The sequence below is a fragment of the Clarias gariepinus genome, chromosome 16, assembly GCF_024256425.1.
Source record: "Clarias gariepinus isolate MV-2021 ecotype Netherlands chromosome 16, CGAR_prim_01v2, whole genome shotgun sequence".
Lineage (NCBI taxonomy): Eukaryota > Metazoa > Chordata > Actinopteri > Siluriformes > Clariidae > Clarias > Clarias gariepinus.
This window is the reverse complement of record NC_071115.1, coordinates 10,093,195-10,117,544: the sequence shown is the minus strand read 5'-3', so window position 1 is coordinate 10,117,544 and position 24,350 is coordinate 10,093,195. Positions and strand designations below refer to the sequence as shown.

The 24,350-nt window shown below is 41.7% G+C and overlaps 29 non-coding genes across 29 annotated transcripts; all 29 read left to right on the top strand.

Annotated features, from left to right (window-relative positions):
• Positions 1 to 134: 134 nt before the first annotated feature.
• Positions 135 to 206, top strand: trnac-gca (transfer RNA cysteine (anticodon GCA)). The gene has a single exon. It is a non-coding gene; the product is annotated as a tRNA-Cys (tRNA).
• Positions 207 to 367: 161 nt separating this feature from the next.
• trnac-gca (transfer RNA cysteine (anticodon GCA)) lies at positions 368 to 439 on the top strand. Its single transcript has one exon. It is a non-coding gene; the product is annotated as a tRNA-Cys (tRNA).
• A 1,276-nt stretch (positions 440 to 1,715) lies between these two features.
• On the top strand, positions 1,716 to 1,787 carry trnac-gca (transfer RNA cysteine (anticodon GCA)). Its single transcript has one exon. It is a non-coding gene; the product is annotated as a tRNA-Cys (tRNA).
• Positions 1,788 to 3,525: 1,738 nt separating this feature from the next.
• Positions 3,526 to 3,597, top strand: trnac-gca (transfer RNA cysteine (anticodon GCA)). The gene has a single exon. It is a non-coding gene; the product is annotated as a tRNA-Cys (tRNA).
• A 1,271-nt stretch (positions 3,598 to 4,868) lies between these two features.
• trnac-gca (transfer RNA cysteine (anticodon GCA)) lies at positions 4,869 to 4,940 on the top strand. Its single transcript has one exon. It is a non-coding gene; the product is annotated as a tRNA-Cys (tRNA).
• A 601-nt stretch (positions 4,941 to 5,541) lies between these two features.
• Positions 5,542 to 5,613, top strand: trnac-gca (transfer RNA cysteine (anticodon GCA)). Its single transcript has one exon. It is a non-coding gene; the product is annotated as a tRNA-Cys (tRNA).
• Positions 5,614 to 5,774: 161 nt separating this feature from the next.
• On the top strand, positions 5,775 to 5,846 carry trnac-gca (transfer RNA cysteine (anticodon GCA)). Its single transcript has one exon. It is a non-coding gene; the product is annotated as a tRNA-Cys (tRNA).
• A 1,275-nt stretch (positions 5,847 to 7,121) lies between these two features.
• Positions 7,122 to 7,193, top strand: trnac-gca (transfer RNA cysteine (anticodon GCA)). Its single transcript has one exon. It is a non-coding gene; the product is annotated as a tRNA-Cys (tRNA).
• Positions 7,194 to 7,354: 161 nt separating this feature from the next.
• On the top strand, positions 7,355 to 7,426 carry trnac-gca (transfer RNA cysteine (anticodon GCA)). Its single transcript has one exon. It is a non-coding gene; the product is annotated as a tRNA-Cys (tRNA).
• A 2,412-nt stretch (positions 7,427 to 9,838) lies between these two features.
• trnac-gca (transfer RNA cysteine (anticodon GCA)) lies at positions 9,839 to 9,910 on the top strand. Its single transcript has one exon. It is a non-coding gene; the product is annotated as a tRNA-Cys (tRNA).
• A 1,508-nt stretch (positions 9,911 to 11,418) lies between these two features.
• On the top strand, positions 11,419 to 11,490 carry trnac-gca (transfer RNA cysteine (anticodon GCA)). Its single transcript has one exon. It is a non-coding gene; the product is annotated as a tRNA-Cys (tRNA).
• Positions 11,491 to 11,651: 161 nt separating this feature from the next.
• On the top strand, positions 11,652 to 11,723 carry trnac-gca (transfer RNA cysteine (anticodon GCA)). The gene has a single exon. It is a non-coding gene; the product is annotated as a tRNA-Cys (tRNA).
• Positions 11,724 to 12,994: 1,271 nt separating this feature from the next.
• trnac-gca (transfer RNA cysteine (anticodon GCA)) lies at positions 12,995 to 13,066 on the top strand. The gene has a single exon. It is a non-coding gene; the product is annotated as a tRNA-Cys (tRNA).
• Positions 13,067 to 13,227: 161 nt separating this feature from the next.
• On the top strand, positions 13,228 to 13,299 carry trnac-gca (transfer RNA cysteine (anticodon GCA)). Its single transcript has one exon. It is a non-coding gene; the product is annotated as a tRNA-Cys (tRNA).
• Positions 13,300 to 14,570: 1,271 nt separating this feature from the next.
• Positions 14,571 to 14,642, top strand: trnac-gca (transfer RNA cysteine (anticodon GCA)). Its single transcript has one exon. It is a non-coding gene; the product is annotated as a tRNA-Cys (tRNA).
• A 161-nt stretch (positions 14,643 to 14,803) lies between these two features.
• On the top strand, positions 14,804 to 14,875 carry trnac-gca (transfer RNA cysteine (anticodon GCA)). The gene has a single exon. It is a non-coding gene; the product is annotated as a tRNA-Cys (tRNA).
• Positions 14,876 to 15,477: 602 nt separating this feature from the next.
• On the top strand, positions 15,478 to 15,549 carry trnac-gca (transfer RNA cysteine (anticodon GCA)). The gene has a single exon. It is a non-coding gene; the product is annotated as a tRNA-Cys (tRNA).
• A 1,271-nt stretch (positions 15,550 to 16,820) lies between these two features.
• On the top strand, positions 16,821 to 16,892 carry trnac-gca (transfer RNA cysteine (anticodon GCA)). Its single transcript has one exon. It is a non-coding gene; the product is annotated as a tRNA-Cys (tRNA).
• A 161-nt stretch (positions 16,893 to 17,053) lies between these two features.
• On the top strand, positions 17,054 to 17,125 carry trnac-gca (transfer RNA cysteine (anticodon GCA)). The gene has a single exon. It is a non-coding gene; the product is annotated as a tRNA-Cys (tRNA).
• Positions 17,126 to 17,727: 602 nt separating this feature from the next.
• trnac-gca (transfer RNA cysteine (anticodon GCA)) lies at positions 17,728 to 17,799 on the top strand. Its single transcript has one exon. It is a non-coding gene; the product is annotated as a tRNA-Cys (tRNA).
• Positions 17,800 to 18,164: 365 nt separating this feature from the next.
• Positions 18,165 to 18,236, top strand: trnac-gca (transfer RNA cysteine (anticodon GCA)). Its single transcript has one exon. It is a non-coding gene; the product is annotated as a tRNA-Cys (tRNA).
• Positions 18,237 to 19,070: 834 nt separating this feature from the next.
• trnac-gca (transfer RNA cysteine (anticodon GCA)) lies at positions 19,071 to 19,142 on the top strand. The gene has a single exon. It is a non-coding gene; the product is annotated as a tRNA-Cys (tRNA).
• Positions 19,143 to 19,303: 161 nt separating this feature from the next.
• trnac-gca (transfer RNA cysteine (anticodon GCA)) lies at positions 19,304 to 19,375 on the top strand. The gene has a single exon. It is a non-coding gene; the product is annotated as a tRNA-Cys (tRNA).
• A 1,274-nt stretch (positions 19,376 to 20,649) lies between these two features.
• trnac-gca (transfer RNA cysteine (anticodon GCA)) lies at positions 20,650 to 20,721 on the top strand. Its single transcript has one exon. It is a non-coding gene; the product is annotated as a tRNA-Cys (tRNA).
• A 161-nt stretch (positions 20,722 to 20,882) lies between these two features.
• On the top strand, positions 20,883 to 20,954 carry trnac-gca (transfer RNA cysteine (anticodon GCA)). Its single transcript has one exon. It is a non-coding gene; the product is annotated as a tRNA-Cys (tRNA).
• Positions 20,955 to 21,556: 602 nt separating this feature from the next.
• On the top strand, positions 21,557 to 21,628 carry trnac-gca (transfer RNA cysteine (anticodon GCA)). The gene has a single exon. It is a non-coding gene; the product is annotated as a tRNA-Cys (tRNA).
• A 1,271-nt stretch (positions 21,629 to 22,899) lies between these two features.
• On the top strand, positions 22,900 to 22,971 carry trnac-gca (transfer RNA cysteine (anticodon GCA)). The gene has a single exon. It is a non-coding gene; the product is annotated as a tRNA-Cys (tRNA).
• A 161-nt stretch (positions 22,972 to 23,132) lies between these two features.
• trnac-gca (transfer RNA cysteine (anticodon GCA)) lies at positions 23,133 to 23,204 on the top strand. Its single transcript has one exon. It is a non-coding gene; the product is annotated as a tRNA-Cys (tRNA).
• A 1,043-nt stretch (positions 23,205 to 24,247) lies between these two features.
• Positions 24,248 to 24,319, top strand: trnac-gca (transfer RNA cysteine (anticodon GCA)). The gene has a single exon. It is a non-coding gene; the product is annotated as a tRNA-Cys (tRNA).
• The last annotated feature ends 31 nt before the right edge of the window (positions 24,320 to 24,350 follow it).

Genomic DNA, 24,350 nt, shown 5'->3' with positions numbered 1-24,350 from the left:
CAAAGTCGTGCACTGTTAATAGAGTCAGGGAACTAAACAAAAGTCTGTTGTTGTAATGTCCAGCGAAAGCTATACTAATATGCTCTGCAAACCACCCCAATTAAACTTTGCATCAAGAAACTGAGCCATGTCTTGGGGGTATAGCTCAGTGGTAGAGCATTTGACTGCAGATCAAGAGGTCCCCGGTTCAAATCCGGGTGCCCCCTGTCAGGGTTGGTTTGCTTTAATCTTACAGACTTGTGCTCTGTTAATAGAGTCAGGCAAATAATGAAAAGTCTGTTGTCACAATGTCCAGTGAAAGCTATACTAATATGCTTTTTCAAACCACCCTAATTAAACTTAGCAACAATAAGCCAAGGCATGTTTTGGGGGTATAGCTCAGTGGTAGAGCATTTGACTGCAGATCAAGAGGTCCCCGGTTCAAATCCGGGTGCCCCCTGTCAGGGTTGGTTTGCTTTAATCTTACAGACTTGTGCTCTGTTAATAGAGTCAGGCAAATAATGAAAAGTCTGTTGTCACAATGTCCTGTGAAAGCTATACCAATATGCTTTTTCAAACCACCCCAATTAAACTTTGCAACAATGAGCTGAGGCATGTTTTGGGGGTATAGCTCAGTGGTAGAGCATTTAACTGCAGTCTTTTCAGTTTTTATGAATAAGGAAAAAACAATCTTACAAAGTCGTGCACTGTTAATAGAGTCAGGGAAATAAAAAAAAGTATGTTGTTGTAATATCCAGCGAAAGCTATACTAATATGCTCTGCAAACCACCCCAATTAAACTTTGCATCAAGAAACTGAGCCATGTCTTGGGGGTATAGCTCAGTGGTAGAGCATTTGACTGCAGATCAAGAGGTCCCCGGTTCAAATCCGGTTGCCCCCTGTCAGGGTTGGTTTGCTTTAATCTTACAGACTTGTGCTCTGTTAATAGAGTCAGGCAAATAATGAAAAGTCTGTTGTCACAATGTCCAGTGAAAGCTATACTAATATGCTTTTTCAAACCACCCTAATTAAACTTAGCAACAATAAAGCAAGGCATGTTTTGGGGGTATAGCTCAGTGGTAGAGCATTTGACTGCAGATCAAGAGGTCCCCGGTTCAAATCCGTGTGCCCCCTGTAAGGCTTGGTTTGCTTTAATCGTACAGACTTGTGCTCTGTTAATAGAGTCAGGCAAATAATGAAAAGTCTGTTGTCACAATGTCCAGTGAAAGCTTTACCAATATGCTTTTTCAAACCACCCCTATTAAACTTTGCAACAATGAGCTGAGGCCTGTTTTCGGGGTAAAGCTCAGTGGTAGAGCATTTGACTGCAGATCAAGAGATCCCTGATTCAAATCCGGATGCCCCTTTGCAGGGTGAGTTTGCTTTAAGTTCACCGAACTGTTTTCTGTTAATAGAGTCAGGGAAATAACCAAAATTTTGTTGTCATAACCACCAGTGAAAGATAGGTTATCATGCTCTGCAAACCACCCCAATTATACGTTGCAACAAGAGACTGAGTCGTGTCTTCAGGGTATAGCTCAGTGGTAGAGCATTTAACTGCAGTCTTTTCAGTTTTTATGAATAAGGAAAAAACAATCTTACAGACTTGTGCTCTGTTAATAGAGTCAGGCAAATAATGAAAAGTCTGTTGTCACAATGTCCAGTGAAAGCTATACTAATATGCTTTTTCAAACCACCCTAATTAAACTTAGCAACAATAAGACAAGGCATGTTTTGGGGGTATAGCTCAGTGGTAGAGCATTTGACTGCAGATCTAGAGGTCCCCGGTTCAAATCCGGGTGCCCCCTGTAAGGCTTGGTTTGCTTTAATCGTACAGACTTGTGCTCTGTTAATAGAGTCAGGCAAATAATGAAAAGTCTGTTGTCACAATGTCCAGTGAAAGCTTTACCAATATGCTTTTTCAAACCACCCCTATTAAACTTTGCAACAATGAGCTGAGGCCTGTTTTCGGGGTAAAGCTCAGTGGTAGAGCATTTGACTGCAGATCAAGAGATCCCTGATTCAAATCCGGATGCCCCCTTTGCAGGGTGAGTTTGCTTTAAGTTCACCGAACTGTTTTCTGTTAATAGAGTCAGGGAAATAACCAAAATGTTGTTGTCATAACCACCAGTGAAAGATAGGTTATCATGCTCTGCAAACCACCCCAATTATACGTTGCAACAAGAGACTGAGTCGTGTCTTCAGGGTATAGCTCAGTGGTAGAGCATTTAACTGCAGTCTTTTCAGTTTTTATGAATAAGGAAAAAACAATCTTACAAAGTCATGCACTGTTAATAGAGTCAGGGAAATAAAAAAAAGTATGTTGTTGTAATGTCCAGCGAAAGCTATACTAATATGCTCTGCAAACCACCCCAATTAAACTTTGCATCAAGAAACTGAGCCATGTCTTGGGGGTATAGCTCAGTGGTAGAGCATTTGACTGCAGATCAAGAGGTCCCTGGTTCAAATCCGGTTGTCCCCTGTCAGGGTTGGTTTGCTTTAATCTTACAGACTTGTGCTCTGTTAATAGAGTCAGGCAAATAATGAAAAGTCTGTTGTCACAATGTCCAGTGAAAGCTATACTAATATGCTTTTTCAAACCACCCTAATTAAACTTAGCAACAATAAAGCAAGGCATGTTTTGGGGGTATAGCTCAGTGGTAGAGCATTTGACTGCAGATCAAGAGGTCCCCGGTTCAAATCCGTGTGCCCCCTGTAAGGCTTGGTTTGCTTTAATCGTACAGACTTGTGCTCTGTTAATAGAGTCAGGCAAATAATGAAAAGTCTGTTGTCACAATGTCCAGTGAAAGCTTTACCAATATGCTTTTTCAAACCACCCCTATTAAACTTTGCAACAATGAGCTGAGGCCTGTTTTCGGGGTAAAGCTCAGTGGTAGAGCATTTGACTGCAGATCAAGAGGTCCCTGGTTCAAATCCGGATGCCCCCTGGCAGGGTGAGTTTGCTTTAAGTTCACCGAACTGTTTTCTATTGATAGAGTCAGGGAAATAACCAAACTGTTGTTATAACCACCAGTGAAAGATACGTTATCATGCTCTGCAAACCACCCCAATTGTACGTTGCAACAAGAGACTGAGTGGTGTCTTCAGGGTATAGCTCAGTGGTAGAGCATTTAATTGCAGTCTTTTCAGTTTTTATGAATAAGGAAAAAACAATCTTACAAAGTCGTGCACTGTTAATAGAGTCAGGGAAATAAACAAAAGTCTGTTGTTGTAATGTCCAGCGAAAGCTATACTAATATGCTCTGCAAACCACCCCAATTAAACTTTGCATCAAGAAACTGAGCCATGTTTTGGGGGTATAGCTCAGTGGTAGAGCATTTGACTGCAGATCAAGAGGTCCCCGGTTCAAATCCGGTTGCCCCCTGTCAGGGTTGGTTTGCTTTAATCTTACAGACTTGTGCTCTGTTAATAGAGTCAGGCAAATAATGAAAAGTCTGTTGTCACAATGTCCAGTGAAAGCTATACTAATATGCTTTTTCAAACCACCCTAATTAAACTTAGCAACAATAAGCCAAGGCATGTTTTGGGGGTATAGCTCAGTGGTAGAGCATTTGACTGCAGATCAAGAGGTCCCCGGTTCAAATCCGGGTGCCCCCTGTCAGAGTGAGTTTGCTTTAAGTTCACCGAACTGTTTTCTATTGATAGAGTCAGGGAAATAACCAAACTGTTGTTATAACCACCAGTGAAAGATAGGTTATCATGCTCTGCAAACCACCCCAATTGTACGTTGCAACAAGAGACTGAGTGGTGTCTTCAGGGTATAGCTCAGTGGTAGAGCATTTAATTGCAGTCTTTTCAGTTTTTATGAATAAGGAAAAAACAATCTTACAAAGTCGTGCACTGTTAATAGAGTCAGGGAAATAAACAAAAGTCTGTTGTTGTAATGTCCAGCGAAAGCTATACTAATATGCTCTGCAAACCACCCCAATTAAACTTTGCATCAAGAAACTGAGCCATGTTTTGGGGGTATAGCTCAGTGGTAGAGCATTTGACTGCAGATCAAGAGGTCCCCGGTTCAAATCCGGTTGTCCCCTGTCAGGGTTGGTTTGCTTTAATCTTACAGACTTGTGCTCTGTTAATAGAGTCAGGCAAATAATGAAAAGTCTGTTGTCACAATGTCCAGTGAAAGCTATACTAATATGCTTTTTCAAACCACCCTAATTAAACTTAGCAACAATAAAGCAAGGCATGTTTTGGGGGTATAGCTCAGTGGTAGAGCATTTGACTGCAGATCAAGAGGTCCCCGGTTCAAATCCGTGTGCCCCCTGTAAGGCTTGGTTTGCTTTAATCGTACAGACTTGTGCTCTGTTAATAGAGTCAGGCAAATAATGAAAAGTCTGTTGTCACAATGTCCAGTGAAAGCTTTACCAATATGCTTTTTCAAACCACCCCTATTAAACTTTGCAACAACGAGCTGAGGCCTGTTTTCGGGGTAAAGCTCAGAGGTAGGGCATTTGACTGCAGATCAAGAGGTCCCTGGTTCAAATCCGGATGCCCCCTGGCAGGGTGAGTTTGCTTTAAGTTCACCGAACTGTTTTCTATTGATAGAGTCAGGGAAATAACCAAAATGTTGTTGTCATAACCACCAGTGAAAGATAGGTTATCATGCTCTGCAAACCACCCCAATTGTACGTTGCAACAAGAGACTGAGTGGTGTCTTCAGGGTATAGCTCAGTGGTAGAGCATTTAACTGCAGTCTTTTCAGTTTTTATGAATAAGGAAAAAACAATCTTACAAAGTCGTGCACTGTTAATAGAGTCAGGGAACTAAACAAAAGTCTGTTGTTGTAATGTCCAGCGAAAGCTATACTAATATGCTCTGCAAACCACCCCAATTAAACTTTGCATCAAGAAACTGAGCCATGTCTTGGGGGTATAGCTCAGTGGTAGAGCATTTGACTGCAGGTCAAGAGGTCCCCGGTTCAAATCCGGGTGCCCCCTGTCAGGGTTGGTTTGCTTTAATCTTACAGACTTGTGCTCTGTTAATAGAGTCAGGCAAATAATGAAAAGTCTGTTGTCACAATGTCCAGTGAAAGCTTTACCAATATGCTTTTTCAAACCACCCCTATTAAACTTTGCAACAATGAGCTGAGGCCTGTTTTCGGGGTAAAGCTCAGTGGTAGAGCCTTTGACTGCAGATCAAGAGGTCCCTGGTTCAAATCCGGATGCCCCCTGGCAGGGTGAGTTTGCTTTAAGTTCACCGAACTGTTTTCTATTGATAGAGTCAGGGAAATAACCAAAATGTTGTTGTCATAACCACCAGTGAAAGATAGGTTATCATGCTCTGCAAACCACCCCAATTGTACGTTGCAACAAGAGACTGAGTGGTGTCTTCAGGGTATAGCTCAGTGGTAGAGCATTTAACTGCAGTCTTTTCAGTTTTTATGAATAAGGAAAAAACAATCTTACAAAGTCGTGCACTGTTAATAGAGTCAGGGAACTAAACAAAAGTCTGTTGTTGTAATGTCCAGCGAAAGCTATACTAATATGCTCTGCAAACCACCCCAATTAAACTTTGCATCAAGAAACTGAGCCATGTCTTGGGGGTATAGCTCAGTGGTAGAGCATTTGACTGCAGATCAAGAGGTCCCCGGTTCAAATCCGGGTGCCCCCTGTCAGGGTTGGTTTGCTTTAATCTTACAGACTTGTGCTCTGTTAATAGAGTCAGGCAAATAATGAAAAGTCTGTTGTCACAATGTCCAGTGAAAGCTATACTAATATGCTTTTTCAAACCACCCTAATTAAACTTAGCAACAATAAGCCAAGGCATGTTTTGGGGGTATAGCTCAGTGGTAGAGCATTTGACTGCAGATCAAGAGGTCCCCGGTTCAAATCCGGGTGCCCCCTGTCAGGGTTGGTTTGCTTTAATCTTACAGACTTGTGCTCTGTTAATAGAGTCAGGCAAATAATGAAAAGTCTGTTGTCACAATGTCCTGTGAAAGCTATACCAATATGCTTTTTCAAACCACCCCAATTAAACTTTGCAACAATGAGCTGAGGCATGTTTTGGGGGTATAGCTCAGTGGTAGAGCATTTAACTGCAGTCTTTTCAGTTTTTATGAATAAGGAAAAAACAATCTTACAAAGTCGTGCACTGTTAATAGAGTCAGGGAAATAAAAAAAAGTATGTTGTTGTAATATCCAGCGAAAGCTATACTAATATGCTCTGCAAACCACCCCAATTAAACTTTGCATCAAGAAACTGAGCCATGTCTTGGGGGTATAGCTCAGTGGTAGAGCATTTGACTGCAGATCAAGAGGTCCCCGGTTCAAATCCGGTTGCCCCCTGTCAGGGTTGGTTTGCTTTAATCTTACAGACTTGTGCTCTGTTAATAGAGTCAGGCAAATAATGAAAAGTCTGTTGTCACAATGTCCAGTGAAAGCTATACTAATATGCTTTTTCAAACCACCCTAATTAAACTTAGCAACAATAAAGCAAGGCATGTTTTGGGGGTATAGCTCAGTGGTAGAGCATTTGACTGCAGATCAAGAGGTCCCCGGTTCAAATCCGTGTGCCCCCTGTAAGGCTTGGTTTGCTTTAATCGTACAGACTTGTGCTCTGTTAATAGAGTCAGGCAAATAATGAAAAGTCTGTTGTCACAATGTCCAGTGAAAGCTTTACCAATATGCTTTTTCAAACCACCCCTATTAAACTTTGCAACAATGAGCTGAGGCCTGTTTTCGGGGTAAAGCTCAGTGGTAGAGCATTTGACTGCAGATCAAGAGGTCCCTGGTTCAAATCCGGATGCCCCCTGGCAGGGTGAGTTTGCTTTAAGTTCACCGAACTGTTTTCTATTGATAGAGTCAGGGAAATAACCAAAATGTTGTTGTCATAACCACCAGTGAAAGATAGGTTATCATGCTCTGCAAACCACCCCAATTGTACGTTGCAACAAGAGACTGAGTGGTGTCTTCAGGGTATAGCTCAGTGGTAGAGCATTTAACTGCAGTCTTTTCAGTTTTTATGAATAAGGAAAAAACAATCTTACAAAGTCGTGCACTGTTAATAGAGTCAGGGAACTAAACAAAAGTCTGTTGTTGTAATGTCCAGCGAAAGCTATACTAATATGCTCTGCAAACCACCCCAATTAAACTTTGCATCAAGAAACTGAGCCATGTCTTGGGGGTATAGCTCAGTGGTAGAGCATTTGACTGCAGATCAAGAGGTCCCCGGTTCAAATCCGGGTGCCCCCTGTCAGGGTTGGTTTGCTTTAATCTTACAGACTTGTGCTCTGTTAATAGAGTCAGGCAAATAATGAAAAGTCTGTTGTCACAATGTCCAGTGAAAGCTATACTAATATGCTTTTTCAAACCACCCTAATTAAACTTAGCAACAATAAGGCAAGGCATGTTTTGGGGGTATAGCTCAGTGGTAGAGCATTTGACTGCAGATCAAGATGTCCCCGGTTCAAATCCGGGTGCCCCCTGTAAGGTTTGGTTCGCTTTAATCGTACAGACTTGTGCTCTTTTAATAGAGTCAGGCAAATAATGAAAAGTCTGTTGTCACAATGTCCTGTGAAAGCTATACCAATATGCTTTTTCAAACCACCCCAATTAAACTTTGCAACAATGAGCTGAGGCATGTTTTGGGGGTAAAGCTCAGTGGTAGAGCATTTGACTGCAGATCAAGAGATCCCTGATTCAAATCCGGATGCCCCTTTGCAGGGTGAGTTTGCTTTAAGTTCACCGAACTGTTTTCTGTTAATAGAGTCAGGGAAATAACCAAAATTTTGTTGTCATAACCACCAGTGAAAGATAGGTTATCATGCTCTGCAAACCACCCCAATTATACGTTGCAACAAGAGACTGAGTCGTGTCTTCAGGGTATAGCTCAGTGGTAGAGCATTTAACTGCAGTCTTTTCAGTTTTTATGAATAAGGAAAAAACAATCTTACAAAGTCATGCACTGTTAATAGAGTCAGGGAAATAAAAAAAAGTATGTTGTTGTAATGTCCAGCGAAAGCTATACTAATATGCTCTGCAAACCACCCCAATTAAACTTTGCATCAAGAAACTGAGCCATGTCTTGGGGGTATAGCTCAGTGGTAGAGCATTTGACTGCAGATCAAGAGGTCCCCGGTTCAAATCCGGTTGTCCCCTGTCAGGGTTGGTTTGCTTTAATCTTACAGACTTGTGCTCTGTTAATAGAGTCAGGCAAATAATGAAAAGTCTGTTGTCACAATGTCCAGTGAAAGCTATACTAATATGCTTTTTTAAACCACCCTAATTAAACTTAGCAACAATAAAGCAAGGCATGTTTTGGGGGTATAGCTCAGTGGTAGAGCATTTGACTGCAGATCAAGAGGTCCCCGGTTCAAATCCGTGTGCCCCCTGTAAGGCTTGGTTTGCTTTAATCGTACAGACTTGTGCTCTGTTAATAGAGTCAGGCAAATAATGAAAAGTCTGTTGTCACAATGTCCAGTGAAAGCTTTACCAATATGCTTTTTCAAACCACCCCTATTAAACTTTGCAACAATGAGCTGAGGCCTGTTTTCGGGGTAAAGCTCAGTGGTAGAGCATTTGACTGCAGATCAAGAGGTCCCTGGTTCAAATCCGGATGCCCCCTGGCAGGGTGAGTTTGCTTTAAGTTCACCGAACTGTTTTCTATTGATAGAGTCAGGGAAATAACCAAACTGTTGTTATAACCACCAGTGAAAGATAGGTTATCATGCTCTGCAAACCACCCCAATTGTACGTTGCAACAAGAAACTGAGTGGTGTCTTCAGGGTATAGCTCAGTGGTAGAGCATTTAATTGCAGTCTTTTCAGTTTTTATGAATAAGGAAAAAACAATCTTACAAAGTCGTGCACTGTTAATAGAGTCAGGGAAATAAACAAAAGTCTGTTGTTGTAATGTCCAGCGAAAGCTATACTAATATGCTCTGCAAACCACCCCAATTAAACTTTGCATCAAGAAACTGAGCCATGTTTTGGGGGTATAGCTCAGTGGTAGAGCATTTGACTGCAGATCAAGAGGTCCCCGGTTCAAATCCGGTTGCCCCCTGTCAGGGTTGGTTTGCTTTAATCTTACAGACTTGTGCTCTGTTAATAGAGTCAGGCAAATAATGAAAAGTCTGTTGTCACAATGTCCAGTGAAAGCTATACTAATATGCTTTTTCAAACCACCCTAATTAAACTTAGCAACAATAAAGCAAGGCATGTTTTGGGGGTATAGCTCAGTGGTAGAGCATTTGACTGCAGATCAAGAGGTCCCCGGTTCAAATCCGTGTGCCCCCTGTAAGGCTTGGTTTGCTTTAATCGTACAGACTTGTGCTCTGTTAATAGAGTCAGGCAAATAATGAAAAGTCTGTTGTCACAATGTCCAGTGAAAGCTTTACCAATATGCTTTTTCAAACCACCCCTATTAAACTTTGCAACAATGAGCTGAGGCCTGTTTTCGGGGTAAAGCTCAGAGGTAGGGCATTTGACTGCAGATCAAGAGGTCCCTGGATTCAAATCCGGATGCCCCCTGGCAGGGTGAGTTTGCTTTAAGTTCACCGAACTGTTTTCTGTTAATAGAGTCAGGGAAATAACCAAAATTTTGTTGTCATAACCACCAGTGAAAGATAGGTTATCATGCTCTGCAAACCACCCCAATTATACGTTGCAACAAGAGACTGAGTCGTGTCTTCAGGGTATAGCTCAGTGGTAGAGCATTTAACTGCAGTCTTTTCAGTTTTTATGAATAAGGAAAAAACAATCTTACAGACTTGTGCTCTGTTAATAGAGTCAGGCAAATAATGAAAAGTCTGTTGTCACAATGTCCAGTGAAAGCTATACTAATATGCTTTTTCAAACCACCCTAATTAAACTTAGCAACAATAAGACAAGGCATGTTTTGGGGGTATAGCTCAGTGGTAGAGCATTTGACTGCAGATCTAGAGGTCCCCGGTTCAAATCCGGGTGCCCCCTGTAAGGCTTGGTTTGCTTTAATCGTACAGACTTGTGCTCTGTTAATAGAGTCAGGCAAATAATGAAAAGTCTGTTGTCACAATGTCCAGTGAAAGCTTTACCAATATGCTTTTTCAAACCACCCCTATTAAACTTTGCAACAATGAGCTGAGGCCTGTTTTCGGGGTAAAGCTCAGTGGTAGAGCATTTGACTGCAGATCAAGAGATCCCTGATTCAAATCCGGATGCCCCCTTTGCAGGGTGAGTTTGCTTTAAGTTCACCGAACTGTTTTCTGTTAATAGAGTCAGGGAAATAACCAAAATGTTGTTGTCATAACCACCAGTGAAAGATAGGTTATCATGCTCTGCAAACCACCCCAATTATACGTTGCAACAAGAGACTGAGTCGTGTCTTCAGGGTATAGCTCAGTGGTAGAGCATTTAACTGCAGTCTTTTCAGTTTTTATGAATAAGGAAAAAACAATCTTACAAAGTCATGCACTGTTAATAGAGTCAGGGAAATAAAAAAAAGTATGTTGTTGTAATGTCCAGCGAAAGCTATACTAATATGCTCTGCAAACCACCCCAATTAAACTTTGCATCAAGAAACTGAGCCATGTCTTGGGGGTATAGCTCAGTGGTAGAGCATTTGACTGCAGATCAAGAGGTCCCCGGTTCAAATCCGGTTGTCCCCTGTCAGGGTTGGTTTGCTTTAATCTTACAGACTTGTGCTCTGTTAATAGAGTCAGGCAAATAATGAAAAGTCTGTTGTCACAATGTCCAGTGAAAGCTATACTAATATGCTTTTTCAAACCACCCTAATTAAACTTAGCAACAATAAAGCAAGGCATGTTTTGGGGGTATAGCTCAGTGGTAGAGCATTTGACTGCAGATCAAGAGGTCCCCGGTTCAAATCCGTGTGCCCCCTGTAAGGCTTGGTTTGCTTTAATCGTACAGACTTGTGCTCTGTTAATAGAGTCAGGCAAATAATGAAAAGTCTGTTGTCACAATGTCCAGTGAAAGCTTTACCAATATGCTTTTTCAAACCACCCCTATTAAACTTTGCAACAATGAGCTGAGGCCTGTTTTCGGGGTAAAGCTCAGTGGTAGAGCATTTGACTGCAGATCAAGAGGTCCCTGGTTCAAATCCGGATGCCCCCTGGCAGGGTGAGTTTGCTTTAAGTTCACCGAACTGTTTTCTATTGATAGAGTCAGGGAAATAACCAAAATGTTGTTGTCATAACCACCAGTGAAAGATAGGTTATCATGCTCTGCAAACCACCCCAATTGTACGTTGCAACAAGAGACTGAGTGGTGTCTTCAGGGTATAGCTCAGTGGTAGAGCATTTAACTGCAGTCTTTTCAGTTTTTATGAATAAGGAAAAAACAATCTTACAAAGTCGTGCACTGTTAATAGAGTCAGGGAAATAAACAAAAGTCTGTTGTTGTAATGTCCAGCGAAAGCTATACTAATATGCTCTGCAAACCACCCCAATTAAACTTTGCATCAAGAAACTGAGCCATGTCTTGGGGGTATAGCTCAGTGGTAGAGCATTTGACTGCAGATCAAGAGGTCCCCGGTTCAAATCCGGGTGCCCCCTGTCAGGGTTGGTTTGCTTTAATCTTACAGACTTGTGCTCTGTTAATAGAGTCAGGCAAATAATGAAAAGTCTGTTGTCACAATGTCCAGTGAAAGCTATACCAATATGCTTTTTCAAACCACCCTAATTAAACTTAGCAACAATAAGCCAAGGCATGTTTTGGGGGTATAGCTCAGTGGTAGAGCATTTGACTGCAGATCAAGAGGTCCCCGGTTCAAATCCGGGTGCCCCCTGTCAGAGTGAGTTTGCTTTAAGTTCACCGAACTGTTTTCTATTGATAGAGTCAGGGAAATAACCAAACTGTTGTTATAACCACCAGTGAAAGATAGGTTATCATGCTCTGCAAACCACCCCAATTGTACGTTGCAACAAGAGACTGAGTGGTGTCTTCAGGGTATAGCTCAGTGGTAGAGCATTTAATTGCAGTCTTTTCAGTTTTTATGAATAAGGAAAAAACAATCTTACAAAGTCGTGCACTGTTAATAGAGTCAGGGAAATAAACAAAAGTCTGTTGTTGTAATGTCCAGCGAAAGCTATACTAATATGCTCTGCAAACCACCCCAATTAAACTTTGCATCAAGAAACTGAGCCATGTTTTGGGGGTATAGCTCAGTGGTAGAGCATTTGACTGCAGATCAAGAGGTCCCCGGTTCAAATCCGGTTGCCCCCTGTCAGGGTTGGTTTGCTTTAATCTTACAGACTTGTGCTCTGTTAATAGAGTCAGGCAAATAATGAAAAGTCTGTTGTCACAATGTCCAGTGAAAGCTATACTAATATGCTTTTTTAAACCACCCTGATTAAACTTAGCAACAATAAAGCAAGGCATGTTTTGGGGGTATAGCTCAGTGGTAGAGCATTTGACTGCAGATCAAGAGGTCCCCGGTTCAAATCCGTGTGCCCCCTGTAAGGCTTGGTTTGCTTTAATCGTACAGACTTGTGCTCTGTTAATAGAGTCAGGCAAATAATGACAAGTCTGTTGTCACAATGTCCAGTGAAAGCTTTACCAATATGCTTTTTCAAACCACCCCTATTAAACTTTGCAACAATGAGCTGAGGCCTGTTTTCGGGGTAAAGCTCAGTGGTAGAGCATTTGACTGCAGATCAAGAGGTCCCTGGTTCAAATCCGGATGCCCCCTGGCAGGGTGAGTTTGCTTTAAGTTCACCGAACTGTTTTCTATTGATAGAGTCAGGGAAATAACCAAAATGTTGTTGTCATAACCACCAGTGAAAGATAGGTTATCATGCTCTGCAAACCACCCCAATTGTACGTTGCAACAAGAGACTGAGTGGTGTCTTCAGGGTATAGCTCAGTGGTAGAGCATTTAACTGCAGTCTTTTCAGTTTTTATGAATAAGGAAAAAACAATCTTACAAAGTCGTGCACTGTTAATAGAGTCAGGGAAATAAACAAAAGTCTGTTGTTGTAATGTCCAGCGAAAGCTATACTAATATGCTCTGCAAACCACCCCAATTAAACTTTGCATCAAGAAACTGAGCCATGTCTTGGGGGTATAGCTCAGTGGTAGAGCATTTGACTGCAGATCAAGAGGTCCCCGGTTCAAATCCGGGTGCCCCCTGTCAGGGTTGGTTTGCTTTAATCTTACAGACTTGTGCTCTGTTAATAGAGTCAGGCAAATAATGAAAAGTCTGTTGTCACAATGTCCAGTGAAAGCTATACCAATATGCTTTTTCAAACCACCCTAATTAAACTTAGCAACAATAAGCCAAGGCATGTTTTGGGGGTATAGCTCAGTGGTAGAGCATTTGACTGCAGATCAAGAGGTCCCCGGTTCAAATCCGGGTGCCCCCTGTCAGAGTGAGTTTGCTTTAAGTTCACCGAACTGTTTTCTATTGATACAGTCAGGGAAATAACCAAACTGTTGTTATAACCACCAGTGAAAGATAGGTTATCATGCTCTGCAAACCACCCCAATTGTACGTTGCAACAAGAGACTGAGTGGTGTCTTCAGGGTATAGCTCAGTGGTAGAGCATTTAATTGCAGTCTTTTCAGTTTTTATGAATAAGGAAAAAACAAACTTACAAAGTCGTGCACTGTTAATAGAGTCAGGGAAATAAACAAAAGTCTGTTGTTGTAATGTCCAGCGAAAGCTATACTAATATGCTCTGCAAACCACCCCAATTAAACTTTGCATCAAGAAACTGAGCCATGTTTTGGGGGTATAGCTCAGTGGTAGAGCATTTGACTGCAGATCAAGAGGTCCCCGGTTCAAATCCGGTTGCCCCCTGTCAGGGTTGGTTTGCTTTAATCTTACAGACTTGTGCTCTGTTAATAGAGTCAGGCAAATAATGAAAAGTCTGTTGTCACAATGTCCAGTGAAAGCTATACTAATATGCTTTTTCAAACCACCCTAATTAAACTTAGCAACAATAAAGCAAGGCATGTTTTGGGGGTATAGCTCAGTGGTAGAGCATTTGACTGCAGATCAAGAGGTCCCCGGTTCAAATCCGTGTGCCCCCTGTAAGGCTTGGTTTGCTTTAATCGTACAGACTTGTGCTCTGTTAATAGAGTCAGGCAAATAATGAAAAGTCTGTTGTCACAATGTCCAGTGAAAGCTTTACCAATATGCTTTTTCAAACCACCCCTATTAAACTTTGCAACAATGAGCTGAGGCCTGTTTTCGGGGTAAAGCTCAGAGGTAGGGCATTTGACTGCAGATCAAGAGGTCCCTGGTTCAAATCCGGATGCCCCCTGGCAGGGTGAGTTTGCTTTAAGTTCACCGAACTGTTTTCTATTGATAGAGTCAGGGAAATAACCAAAATGTTGTTGTCATAACCACCAGTGAAAGATAGGTTATCATGCTCTGCAAACCACCCCAATTGTACGTTGCAACAAGAGACTGAGTGGTGTCTTCAGGGTATAGCTCAGTGGTAGAGCATTTAACTGCAGTCTTTTCAGTTTTTATAAATAAGGAAAAAACAATCTTACAAAGTCGTGCACAGTTAATAGAGTCAGGGAACTAAACAAAAGTCTGTTGTTGTAATGTCCAGCGAAAGCTATACTAATATGCTCTGCAAACCACCCCAATTAAACTTTGCATCAAGAAACTGAGCCATGTCTTGGGGGTATAGCTCAGTGGTAGAGCATTTGACTGCAGATCAAGAGGTCCCCGGTTCAAATCCGGGTGCCCCCTGTCAGGGTTGGTTTGCTTTAATCTTACAGACTTGTGCTCTGTTAATAGAGTCAGGCAAATAATGAAAAGTCTGTTGTCACAATGTCCAGTGAAAGCTATACTAATATGCTTTTTCAAACCACCCTAATTAAACTTAGCAACAATAAGGCAAGGCATGTTTTGGGGGTATAGCTCAGTGGTAGAGCATTTGACTGCAGATCAAGATGTCCCCGGTTCAAATCCGGGTGCCCCCTGTAAGGTTTGGTTCGCTTTAATCGTACAGACTTGTGCTCTTTTAATAGAGTCAGGCAAATAATGAAAAGTCTGTTGTCACAATGTCCTGTGAAAGCTATACCAATATGCTTTTTCAAACCACCCCAATTAAACTTTGCAACAATGAGCTGAGGCATGTTTTGGGGGTAAAGCTCAGTGGTAGAGCATTTGACTGCAGATCAAGAGATCCCTGATTCAAATCCGGATGCCCCTTTGCAGGGTGAGTTTGCTTTAAGTTCACCGAACTGTTTTCTGTTAATAGAGTCAGGGAAATAACCAAAATTTTGTTGTCATAACCACCAGTGAAAGATAGGTTATCATGCTCTGCAAACCACCCCAATTATACGTTGCAACAAGAGACTGAGTCGTGTCTTCAGGGTATAGCTCAGTGGTAGAGCATTTAACTGCAGTCTTTTCAGTTTTTATGAATAAGGAAAAAACAATCTTACAGACTTGTGCTCTGTTAATAGAGTCAGGCAAATAATGAAAAGTCTGTTGTCACAATGTCCAGTGAAAGCTATACTAATATGCTTTTTCAAACCACCCTAATTAAACTTAGCAACAATAAGCCAAGGCATGTTTTGGGGGTATAGCTCAGTGGTAGAGCATTTGACTGCAGATCAAGAGGTCCCCGGTTCAAATCCGGGTGCCCCCTGTCAGAGTGAGTTTGCTTTAAGTTCACCGAACTGTTTTCTATTGATAGAGTCAGGGAAATAACCAAACTGTTGTTATAACCACCAGTGAAAGATAGGTTATCATGCTCTGCAAACCACCCCAATTGTACGTTGCAACAAGAGACTGAGTGGTGTCTTCAGGGTATAGCTCAGTGGTAGAGCATTTAATTGCAGTCTTTTCAGTTTTTATGAATAAGGAAAAAACAATCTTACAAAGTCGTGCACTGTTAATAGAGTCAGGGAAATAAACAAAAGTCTGTTGTTGTAATGTCCAGCGAAAGCTATACTAATATGCTCTGCAAACCACCCCAATTAAACTTTGCATCAAGAAACTGAGCCATGTTTTGGGGGTATAGCTCAGTGGTAGAGCATTTGACTGCAGATCAAGAGGTCCCCGGTTCAAATCCGGTTGCCCCCTGTCAGGGTTGGTTTGCTTTAATCTTACAGACTTGTGCTCTGTTAATAGAGTCAGGCAAATAATGAAAAGTCTGTTGTCACAATGTCCAGTGAAAGCTATACTAATATGCTTTTTCAAACCACCCTAATTAAACTTAGCAACAATAAAGCAAGGCATGTTTTGGGGGTATAGCTCAGTGGTAGAGCATTTGACTGCAGATCAAGAGGTCCCCGGTTCAAATCCGTGTGCTCCCTGTAAGGCTTGGTTTGCTTTAATCGTACAGACTTGTGCTCTGTTAATAGAGTCAGGCAAATAATGACAAGTCTGTTGTCACAATGTCCAGTGAAAGCTTTACCAATATGCTTTTTCAAACCACCCCTATTAAACTTTGCAACAATGAGCTGAGGCCTGTTTTCGGGGTAAAGCTCAGTGGTAGAGCATTTGATTGCAGATCAAGAGGTCCCTGGTTCAAATCCGGATGCCCCCTGGCAGGGTGAGTTTGCTTTAAGTTCACCGAACTGTTTTCTATTGATAGAGTCAGGGAAATAACCAAAATGTTGTTGTCATAACCACCAGTGAAAGATAGGTTATCATGCTCTGCAAACCACCCCAATTGTACGTTGCAACAAGAGACTGAGTGGTGTCTTCAGGGTATAGCTCAGTGGTAGAGCATTTAACTGCAGTCTTTTCAGTTTTTATGAATAAGGAAAAAACAATCTTACAAAGTCGTGCACTGTTAATAGAGTCAGGGAACTAAACAAAAGTCTGTTGTTGTAATGTCCAGCGAAAGCTATACTAATATGCTCTGCAAACCACCCCAATTAAACTTTGCATCAAGAAACTGAGCCATGTCTTGGGGGTATAGCTCAGTGGTAGAGCATTTGACTGCAGATCAAGAGGTCCCCGGTTCAAATCCGGGTGCCCCCTGTCAGGGTTGGTTTGCTTTAATCTTACAGACTTGTGCTTTGTTAATAGAGTCAGGCAAATAATGAAAAGTCTGTTGTCACAATGTCCAGTGAAAGCTATACTAATATGCTTTTTCAAACCACCCTAATTAAACTTAGCAACAATAAGGCAAGGCATGTTTTGGGGGTATAGCTCAGTGGTAGAGCATTTGACTGCAGATCAAGATGTCCCCGGTTCAAATCCGGGTGCCCCCTGTAAGGTTTGGTTCGCTTTAATCGTACAGACTTGTGCTCTTTTAATAGAGTCAGGCAAATAATGAAAAGTCTGTTGTCACAATGTCCTGTGAAAGCTATACCAATATGCTTTTTCAAACCACCCCAATTAAACTTTGCAACAATGAGCTGAGGCATGTTTTGGGGGTAAAGCTCAGTGGTAGAGCATTTGACTGCAGATCAAGAGATCCCTGATTCAAATCCGGATGCCCCTTTGCAGGGTGAGTTTGCTTTAAGTTCACCGAACTGTTTTCTGTTAATAGAGTCAGGGAAATAACCAAAATTTTGTTGTCATAACCACCAGTGAAAGATAGGTTATCATGCTCTGCAAACCACCCCAATTATACGTTGCAACAAGAGCCTGAGTCGTGTCTTCAGGGTATAGCTCAGTGGTAGAGCATTTAACTGCAGTCTTTTCAGTTTTTATGAATAAGGAAAAAACAATCTTACAGACTTGTGCTCTGTTAATAGAGTCAGGCAAATAATGAAAAGTCTGTTGTCACAATGTCCAGTGAAAGCTATACTAATATGCTTTTTCAAACCACCCTAATTAAACTTAGCAACAATAAGCCAAGGCATGTTTTGGGGGTATAGCTCAGTGGTAGAGCATTTGACTGCAGATCAAGAGGTCCCCGGTTCAAATCCGGGTGCCCCCTGTCAGAGTGAGTTTGCTTTAAGTTCACCGAACTGTTTTCTATTGATAGAGTCAGGGAAATAACCAAACTGTTGTTATAACCACCAGTGAAAGATAGGTTATCATGCTCTGCAAACCACCCCAATTGTACGTTGCAACAAGAGACTGAGTGGTGTCTTCAGGGTATAGCTCAGTGGTAGAGCATTTAATTGCAGTCTTTTCAGTTTTTATGAATAAGGAAAAAACAATCTTACAAAGTCGTGCACTGTTAATAGAGTCAGGGAAATAAACAAAAGTCTGTTGTTGTAATGTCCAGCGAAAGCTATACTAATATGCTCTGCAAACCACCCCAATTAAACTTTGCATCAAGAAACTGAGCCATGTCTTGGGGGTATAGCTCAGTGGTAGAGCATTTGACTGCAGATCAAGAGGTCCCCGGTTCAAATCCGGGTGCCCCCTGTCAGGGTTGGTTTGCTTTAATCTTACAGACTTGTGCTCTGTTAATAGAGTCAGGCAAATAATGAAAAGTCTGTTGTCACAATGTCCAGTGAAAGCTATACTAATATGCTTTTTCAAACCACCCTAATTAAACTTAGCAACAATAAAGCAAGGCATGTTTTGGGGGTATAGCTCAGTGGTAGAGCATTTGACTGCAGATCAAGAGGTCCCCGGTTCAAATCCGTGTGCCCCCTGTAAGGCTTGGTTTGCTTTAATCGTACAGAATTGTGCTCTGTTAATAGAGTCAGGCAAATAATGAAAAGTCTGTTGTCACAATGTCCAGTGAAAGCTTTACCAATATGCTTTTTCAAACCACCCCTATTAAACTTTGCAACAATGAGCTGAGGCCTGTTTTCGGGGTAAAGCTCAGAGGTAGGGCATTTGACTGCAGATCAAGAGGTCCCTGGTTCAAATCCGGATGCCCCCTGGCAGGGTGAGTTTGCTTTAAGTTCACCGAACTGTTTTCTATTGATAGAGTCAGGGAAATAACCAAAATGTTGTTGTCATAACCACCAGTGAAAGATAGGTTATCATGCTCTGCAAACCACCCCAATTGTACGTTGCAACAAGAGACTGAGTGGTGTCTTCAGGGTATAGCTCAGTGGTAGAGCATTTAACTGCAGTCTTTTCAGTTTTTATGAATAAGGAAAAAACAATCTTACAAAGTCGTGCACTGTTAATAGAGTCAGGGAACTAAACAAAAGTCTGTTGTTGTAATGTCCAGCGAAAGCTATACTAATATGCTCTGCAAACCACCCCAATTAAACTTTGCATCAAGAAACTGAGCCATGTCTTGGGGGTATAGCTCAGTGGTAGAGCATTTGACTGCAGATCAAGAGGTCCCCGGTTCAAATCCGGGTGCCCCCTGTCAGGGTTGGTTTGCTTTAATCTTACAGACTTGTGCTCTGTTAATAGAGTCAGGCAAATAATGAAAAGTCTGTTGTCACAATGTCCAGTGAAAGCTATACTAATATGCTTTTTCAAACCACCCTAATTAAACTTAGCAACAATAAGGCAAGGCATGTTTTGGGGGTATAGCTCAGTGGTAGAGCATTTGACTGCAGATCAAGATGTCCCCGGTTCAAATCCGGGTGCCCCCTGTAAGGTTTGGTTCGCTTTAATCGTACAGACTTGTGCTCTTTTAATAGAGTCAGGCAAATAATGAAAAGTCTGTTGTCACAATGTCCTGTGAAAGCTATACCAATATGCTTTTTCAAACCACCCCAATTAAACTTTGCAACAATGAGCTGAGGCATGTTTTGGGGGTAAAGCTCAGTGGTAGAGCATTTGACTGCAGATCAAGAGATCCCTGATTCAAATCCGGATGCCCCTTTGCAGGGTGAGTTTGCTTTAAGTTCACCGAACTGTTTTCTGTTAATAGAGTCAGGGAAATAACCAAAATTTTGTTGTCATAACCACCAGTGAAAGATAGGTTATCATGCTCTGCAAACCACCCCAATTATACGTTGCAACAAGAGACTGAGTCGTGTCTTCAGGGTATAGCTCAGTGGTAGAGCATTTAATTGCAGTCTTTTCAGTTTTTATGAATAAGGAAAAAACAATCTTACAAAGTCGTGCACTGTTAATAGAGTCAGGGAAATAAACAAAAGTCTGTTGTTGTAATGTCCAGCGAAAGCTATACTAATATGCTCTGCAAACCACCCCAATTAAACTTTGCATCAAGAAACTGAGCCATGTTTTGGGGGTATAGCTCAGTGGTAGAGCATTTGACTGCAGATCAAGAGGTCCCCGGTTCAAATCCGTGTGCCCCCTGTAAGGCTTGGTTTGCTTTAATCGTACAGACTTGTGCTCTGTTAATAGAGTCAGGCAAATAATGACAAGTCTGTTGTCACAATGTCCAGTGAAAGCTTTACCAATATGCTTTTTCAAACCACCCCTATTAAACTTTGCAACAATGAGCTGAGGCCTGTTTTCGGGGTAAAGCTCAGTGGTAGAGCATTTGATTGCAGATCAAGAGGTCCCTGGTTCAAATCCGGATGCCCCCTGGCAGGGTGAGTTTGCTTTAAGTTCACCGAACTGTTTTCTATTGATAGAGTCAGGGAAATAACCAAAATGTTGTTGTCATAACCACCAGTGAAAGATAGGTTATCATGCTCTGCAAACCACCCCAATTGTACGTTGCAACAAGAGACTGAGTGGTGTCTTCAGGGTATAGCTCAGTGGTAGAGCATTTAACTGCAGTCTTTTCAGTTTTTATGAATAAGGAAAAAACAATCTTACAAAGTCGTGCACTGTTAATAGAGTCAGGGAACTAAACAAAAGTCTGTTGTTGTAATGTCCAGCGAAAGCTATACTAATATGCTCTGCAAACCACCCCAATTAAACTTTGCATCAAGAAACTGAGCCATGTCTTGGGGGTATAGCTCAGTGGTAGAGCATTTGACTGCAGATCAAGAGATCCCCGGTTCAAATCCGGGTGCCCCCTGTCAGGGTTGGTTTGCTTTAATCTTACAGACTTGTGCTCTGTTAATAGAGTCAGGCAAATAATGAAAAGTCTGTTGTCACAATGTCCAGTGAAAGCTATACTAATATGCTTTTTCAAACCACCCTAATTAAACTTAGCAACAATAAGGCAAGGCATGTTTTGGGGGTATAGCTCAGTGGTAGAGCATTTGACTGCAGATCAAGATGTCCCCGGTTCAAATCCGGGTGCCCCCTGTAAGGTTTGGTTCGCTTTAATCGTACAGACTTGTGCTCTTTTAATAGAGTCAGGCAAATAATGAAAAGTCTGTTGTCACAATGTCCTGTGAAAGCTATACCAATATGCTTTTTCAAACCACCCCAATTAAACTTTGCAACAATGAGCTGAGGCATGTTTTGGGGGTAAAGCTCAGTGGTAGAGCATTTGACTGCAGATCAAGAGATCCCTGATTCAAATCCGGATGCCCCTTTGCAGGGTGAGTTTGCTTTAAGTTCACCGAACTGTTTTCTGTTAATAGAGTCAGGGAAATAACCAAAATTTTGTTGTCATAACCACCAGTGAAAGATAGGTTATCATGCTCTGCAAACCACCCCAATTATACGTTGCAACAAGAGCCTGAGTCGTGTCTTCAGGGTATAGCTCAGTGGTAGAGCATTTAACTGCAGTCTTTTCAGTTTTTATGAATAAGGAAAAAACAATCTTACAGACTTGTGCTCTGTTAATAGAGTCAGGCAAATAATGAAAAGTCTGTTGTCACAATGTCCAGTGAAAGCTATACTAATATGCTTTTTCAAACCACCCTAATTAAACTTAGCAACAATAAGCCAAGGCATGTTTTGGGGGTATAGCTCAGTGGTAGAGCATTTGACTGCAGATCAAGAGGTCCCCGGTTCAAATCCGGGTGCCCCCTGTCAGAGTGAGTTTGCTTTAAGTTCACCGAACTGTTTTCTATTGATAGAGTCAGGGAAATAACCAAACTGTTGTTATAACCACCAGTGAAAGATAGGTTATCATGCTCTGCAAACCACCCCAATTGTACGTTGCAACAAGAGACTGAGTGGTGTCTTCAGGGTATAGCTCAGTGGTAGAGCATTTAATTGCAGTCTTTTCAGTTTTTATGAATAAGGAAAAAACAATCTTACAAAGTCGTGCACTGTTAATAGAGTCAGGGAAATAAACAAAAGTCTGTTGTTGTAATGTCCAGCGAAAGCTATACTAATATGCTCTGCAAACCACCCCAATTAAACTTTGCATCAAGAAACTGAGCCATGTTTTGGGGGTATAGCTCAGTGGTAGAGCATTTGACTGCAGATCAAGAGGTCCCCGGTTCAAATCCGGTTGCCCCCTGTCAGGGTTGGTTTGCTTTAATCTTACAGACTTGTGCTCTGTTAATAGAGTCAGGCAAATAATGAAAAGTCTGTTGTCACAATGTCCAGTGAAAGCTATACTAATATGCTTTTTCAAACCACCCTAATTAAACTTAGCAACAATAAAGCAAGGCATGTTTTGGGGGTATAGCTCAGTGGTAGAGCATTTGACTGCAGATCAAGAGGTCCCCGGTTCAAATCCGTGTGCCCCCTGTAAGGCTTGGTTTGCTTTAATCGTACAGACTTGTGCTCTGTTAATAGAGTCAGGCAAATAATGACAAGTCTGTTGTCACAATGTCCAGTGAAAGCTTTACCAATATGCTTTTTCAAACCACCCCTATTAAACTTTGCAACAATGAGCTGAGGCCTGTTTTCGGGGTAAAGCTCAGTGGTAGAGCATTTGATTGCAGATCAAGAGGTCCCTGGTTCAAATCCGGATGCCCCCTGGCAGGGTGAGTTTGCTTTAAGTTCACCGAACTGTTTTCTATTGATAGAGTCAGGGAAATAACCAAAATGTTGTTGTCATAACCACCAGTGAAAGATAGGTTATCATGCTCTGCAAACCACCCCAATTGTACGTTGCAACAAGAGACTGAGTGGTGTCTTCAGGGTATAGCTCAGTGGTAGAGCATTTAACTGCAGTCTTTTCAGTTTTTATGAATAAGGAAAAAACAATCTTACAAAGTCGTGCACTGTTAATAGAGTCAGGGAACTAAACAAAAGTCTGTTGTTGTAATGTCCAGCGAAAGCTATACTAATATGCTCTGCAAACCACCCCAATTAAACTTTGCATCAAGAAACTGAGCCATGTCTTGGGGGTATAGCTCAGTGGTAGAGCATTTGACTGCAGATCAAGAGGTCCCCGGTTCAAATCCGGGTGCCCCCTGTCAGGGTTGGTTTGCTTTAATCTTACAGACTTGTGCTCTGTTAATAGAGTCAGGCAAATAATGAAAAGTCTGTTGTCACAATGTCCAGTGAAAGCTATACTAATATGCTTTTTCAAACCACCCTAATTAAACTTAGCAACAATAAGGCAAGGCATGTTTTGGGGGTATAGCTCAGTGGTAGAGCATTTGACTGCAGATCAAGATGTCCCCGGTTCAAATCCGGGTGCCCCCTGTAAGGTTTGGTTCGCTTTAATCGTACAGACTTGTGCTCTTTTAATAGAGTCAGGCAAATAATGAAAAGTCTGTTGTCACAATGTCCTGTGAAAGCTATACCAATATGCTTTTTCAAACCACCCCAATTAAACTTTGCAACAATGAGCTGAGGCATGTTTTGGGGGTAAAGCTCAGTGGTAGAGCATTTGACTGCAGATCAAGAGATCCCTGATTCAAATCCGGATGCCCCTTTGCAGGGTGAGTTTGCTTTAAGTTCACCGAACTGTTTTCTGTTAATAGAGTCAGGGAAATAACCAAAATTTTGTTGTCATAACCACCAGTGAAAGATAGGTTATCATGCTCTGCAAACCACCCCAATTATACGTTGCAACAAGAGCCTGAGTCGTGTCTTCAGGGTATAGCTCAGTGGTAGAGCATTTAACTGCAGTCTTTTCAGTTTTTATGAATAAGGAAAAAACAATCTTACAGACTTGTGCTCTGTTAATAGAGTCAGGCAAATAATGAAAAGTCTGTTGTCACAATGTCCTGTGAAAGCTATACCAATATGCTTTTTCAAACCACCCCAATTAAACTTTGCAACAATGAGCTGAGGCATGTTTTGGGGGTAAAGCTCAGTGGTAGAGCATTTGACTGCAGATCAAGAGATCCCTGATTCAAATCCGGATGCCCCTTTGCAGGGTGAGTTTGCTTTAAGTTCACCGAACTGTTTTCTGTTAATAGAGTCAGGGAAATAACCAAAATTTTGTTGTCATAACCACCAGTGAAAGATAGGTTATCATGCTCTGCAAACCACCCCAATTATACGTTGCAACAAGAGACTGAGTCGTGTCTTCAGGGTATAGCTCAGTGGTAGAGCATTTAACTGCAGTCTTTTCAGTTTTTATGAATAAGGAAAAAACAATCTTACAGACTTGTGCTCTGTTAATAGAGTCAGGCAAATAATGAAAAGTCTGTTGTCACAATGTCCAGTGAAAGCTATACTAATATGCTTTTTCAAACCACCCTAATTAAACTTAGCAACAATAAGTCAAGGCATGTTTTGGGGGTATAGCTCAGTGGTAGAGCATTTGACTGCAGATCAAGAGGTCCCCGGTTCAAATCCGGGTGCCCCCTGTCAGAGTGAGTTTGCTTTAAGTTCACCGAA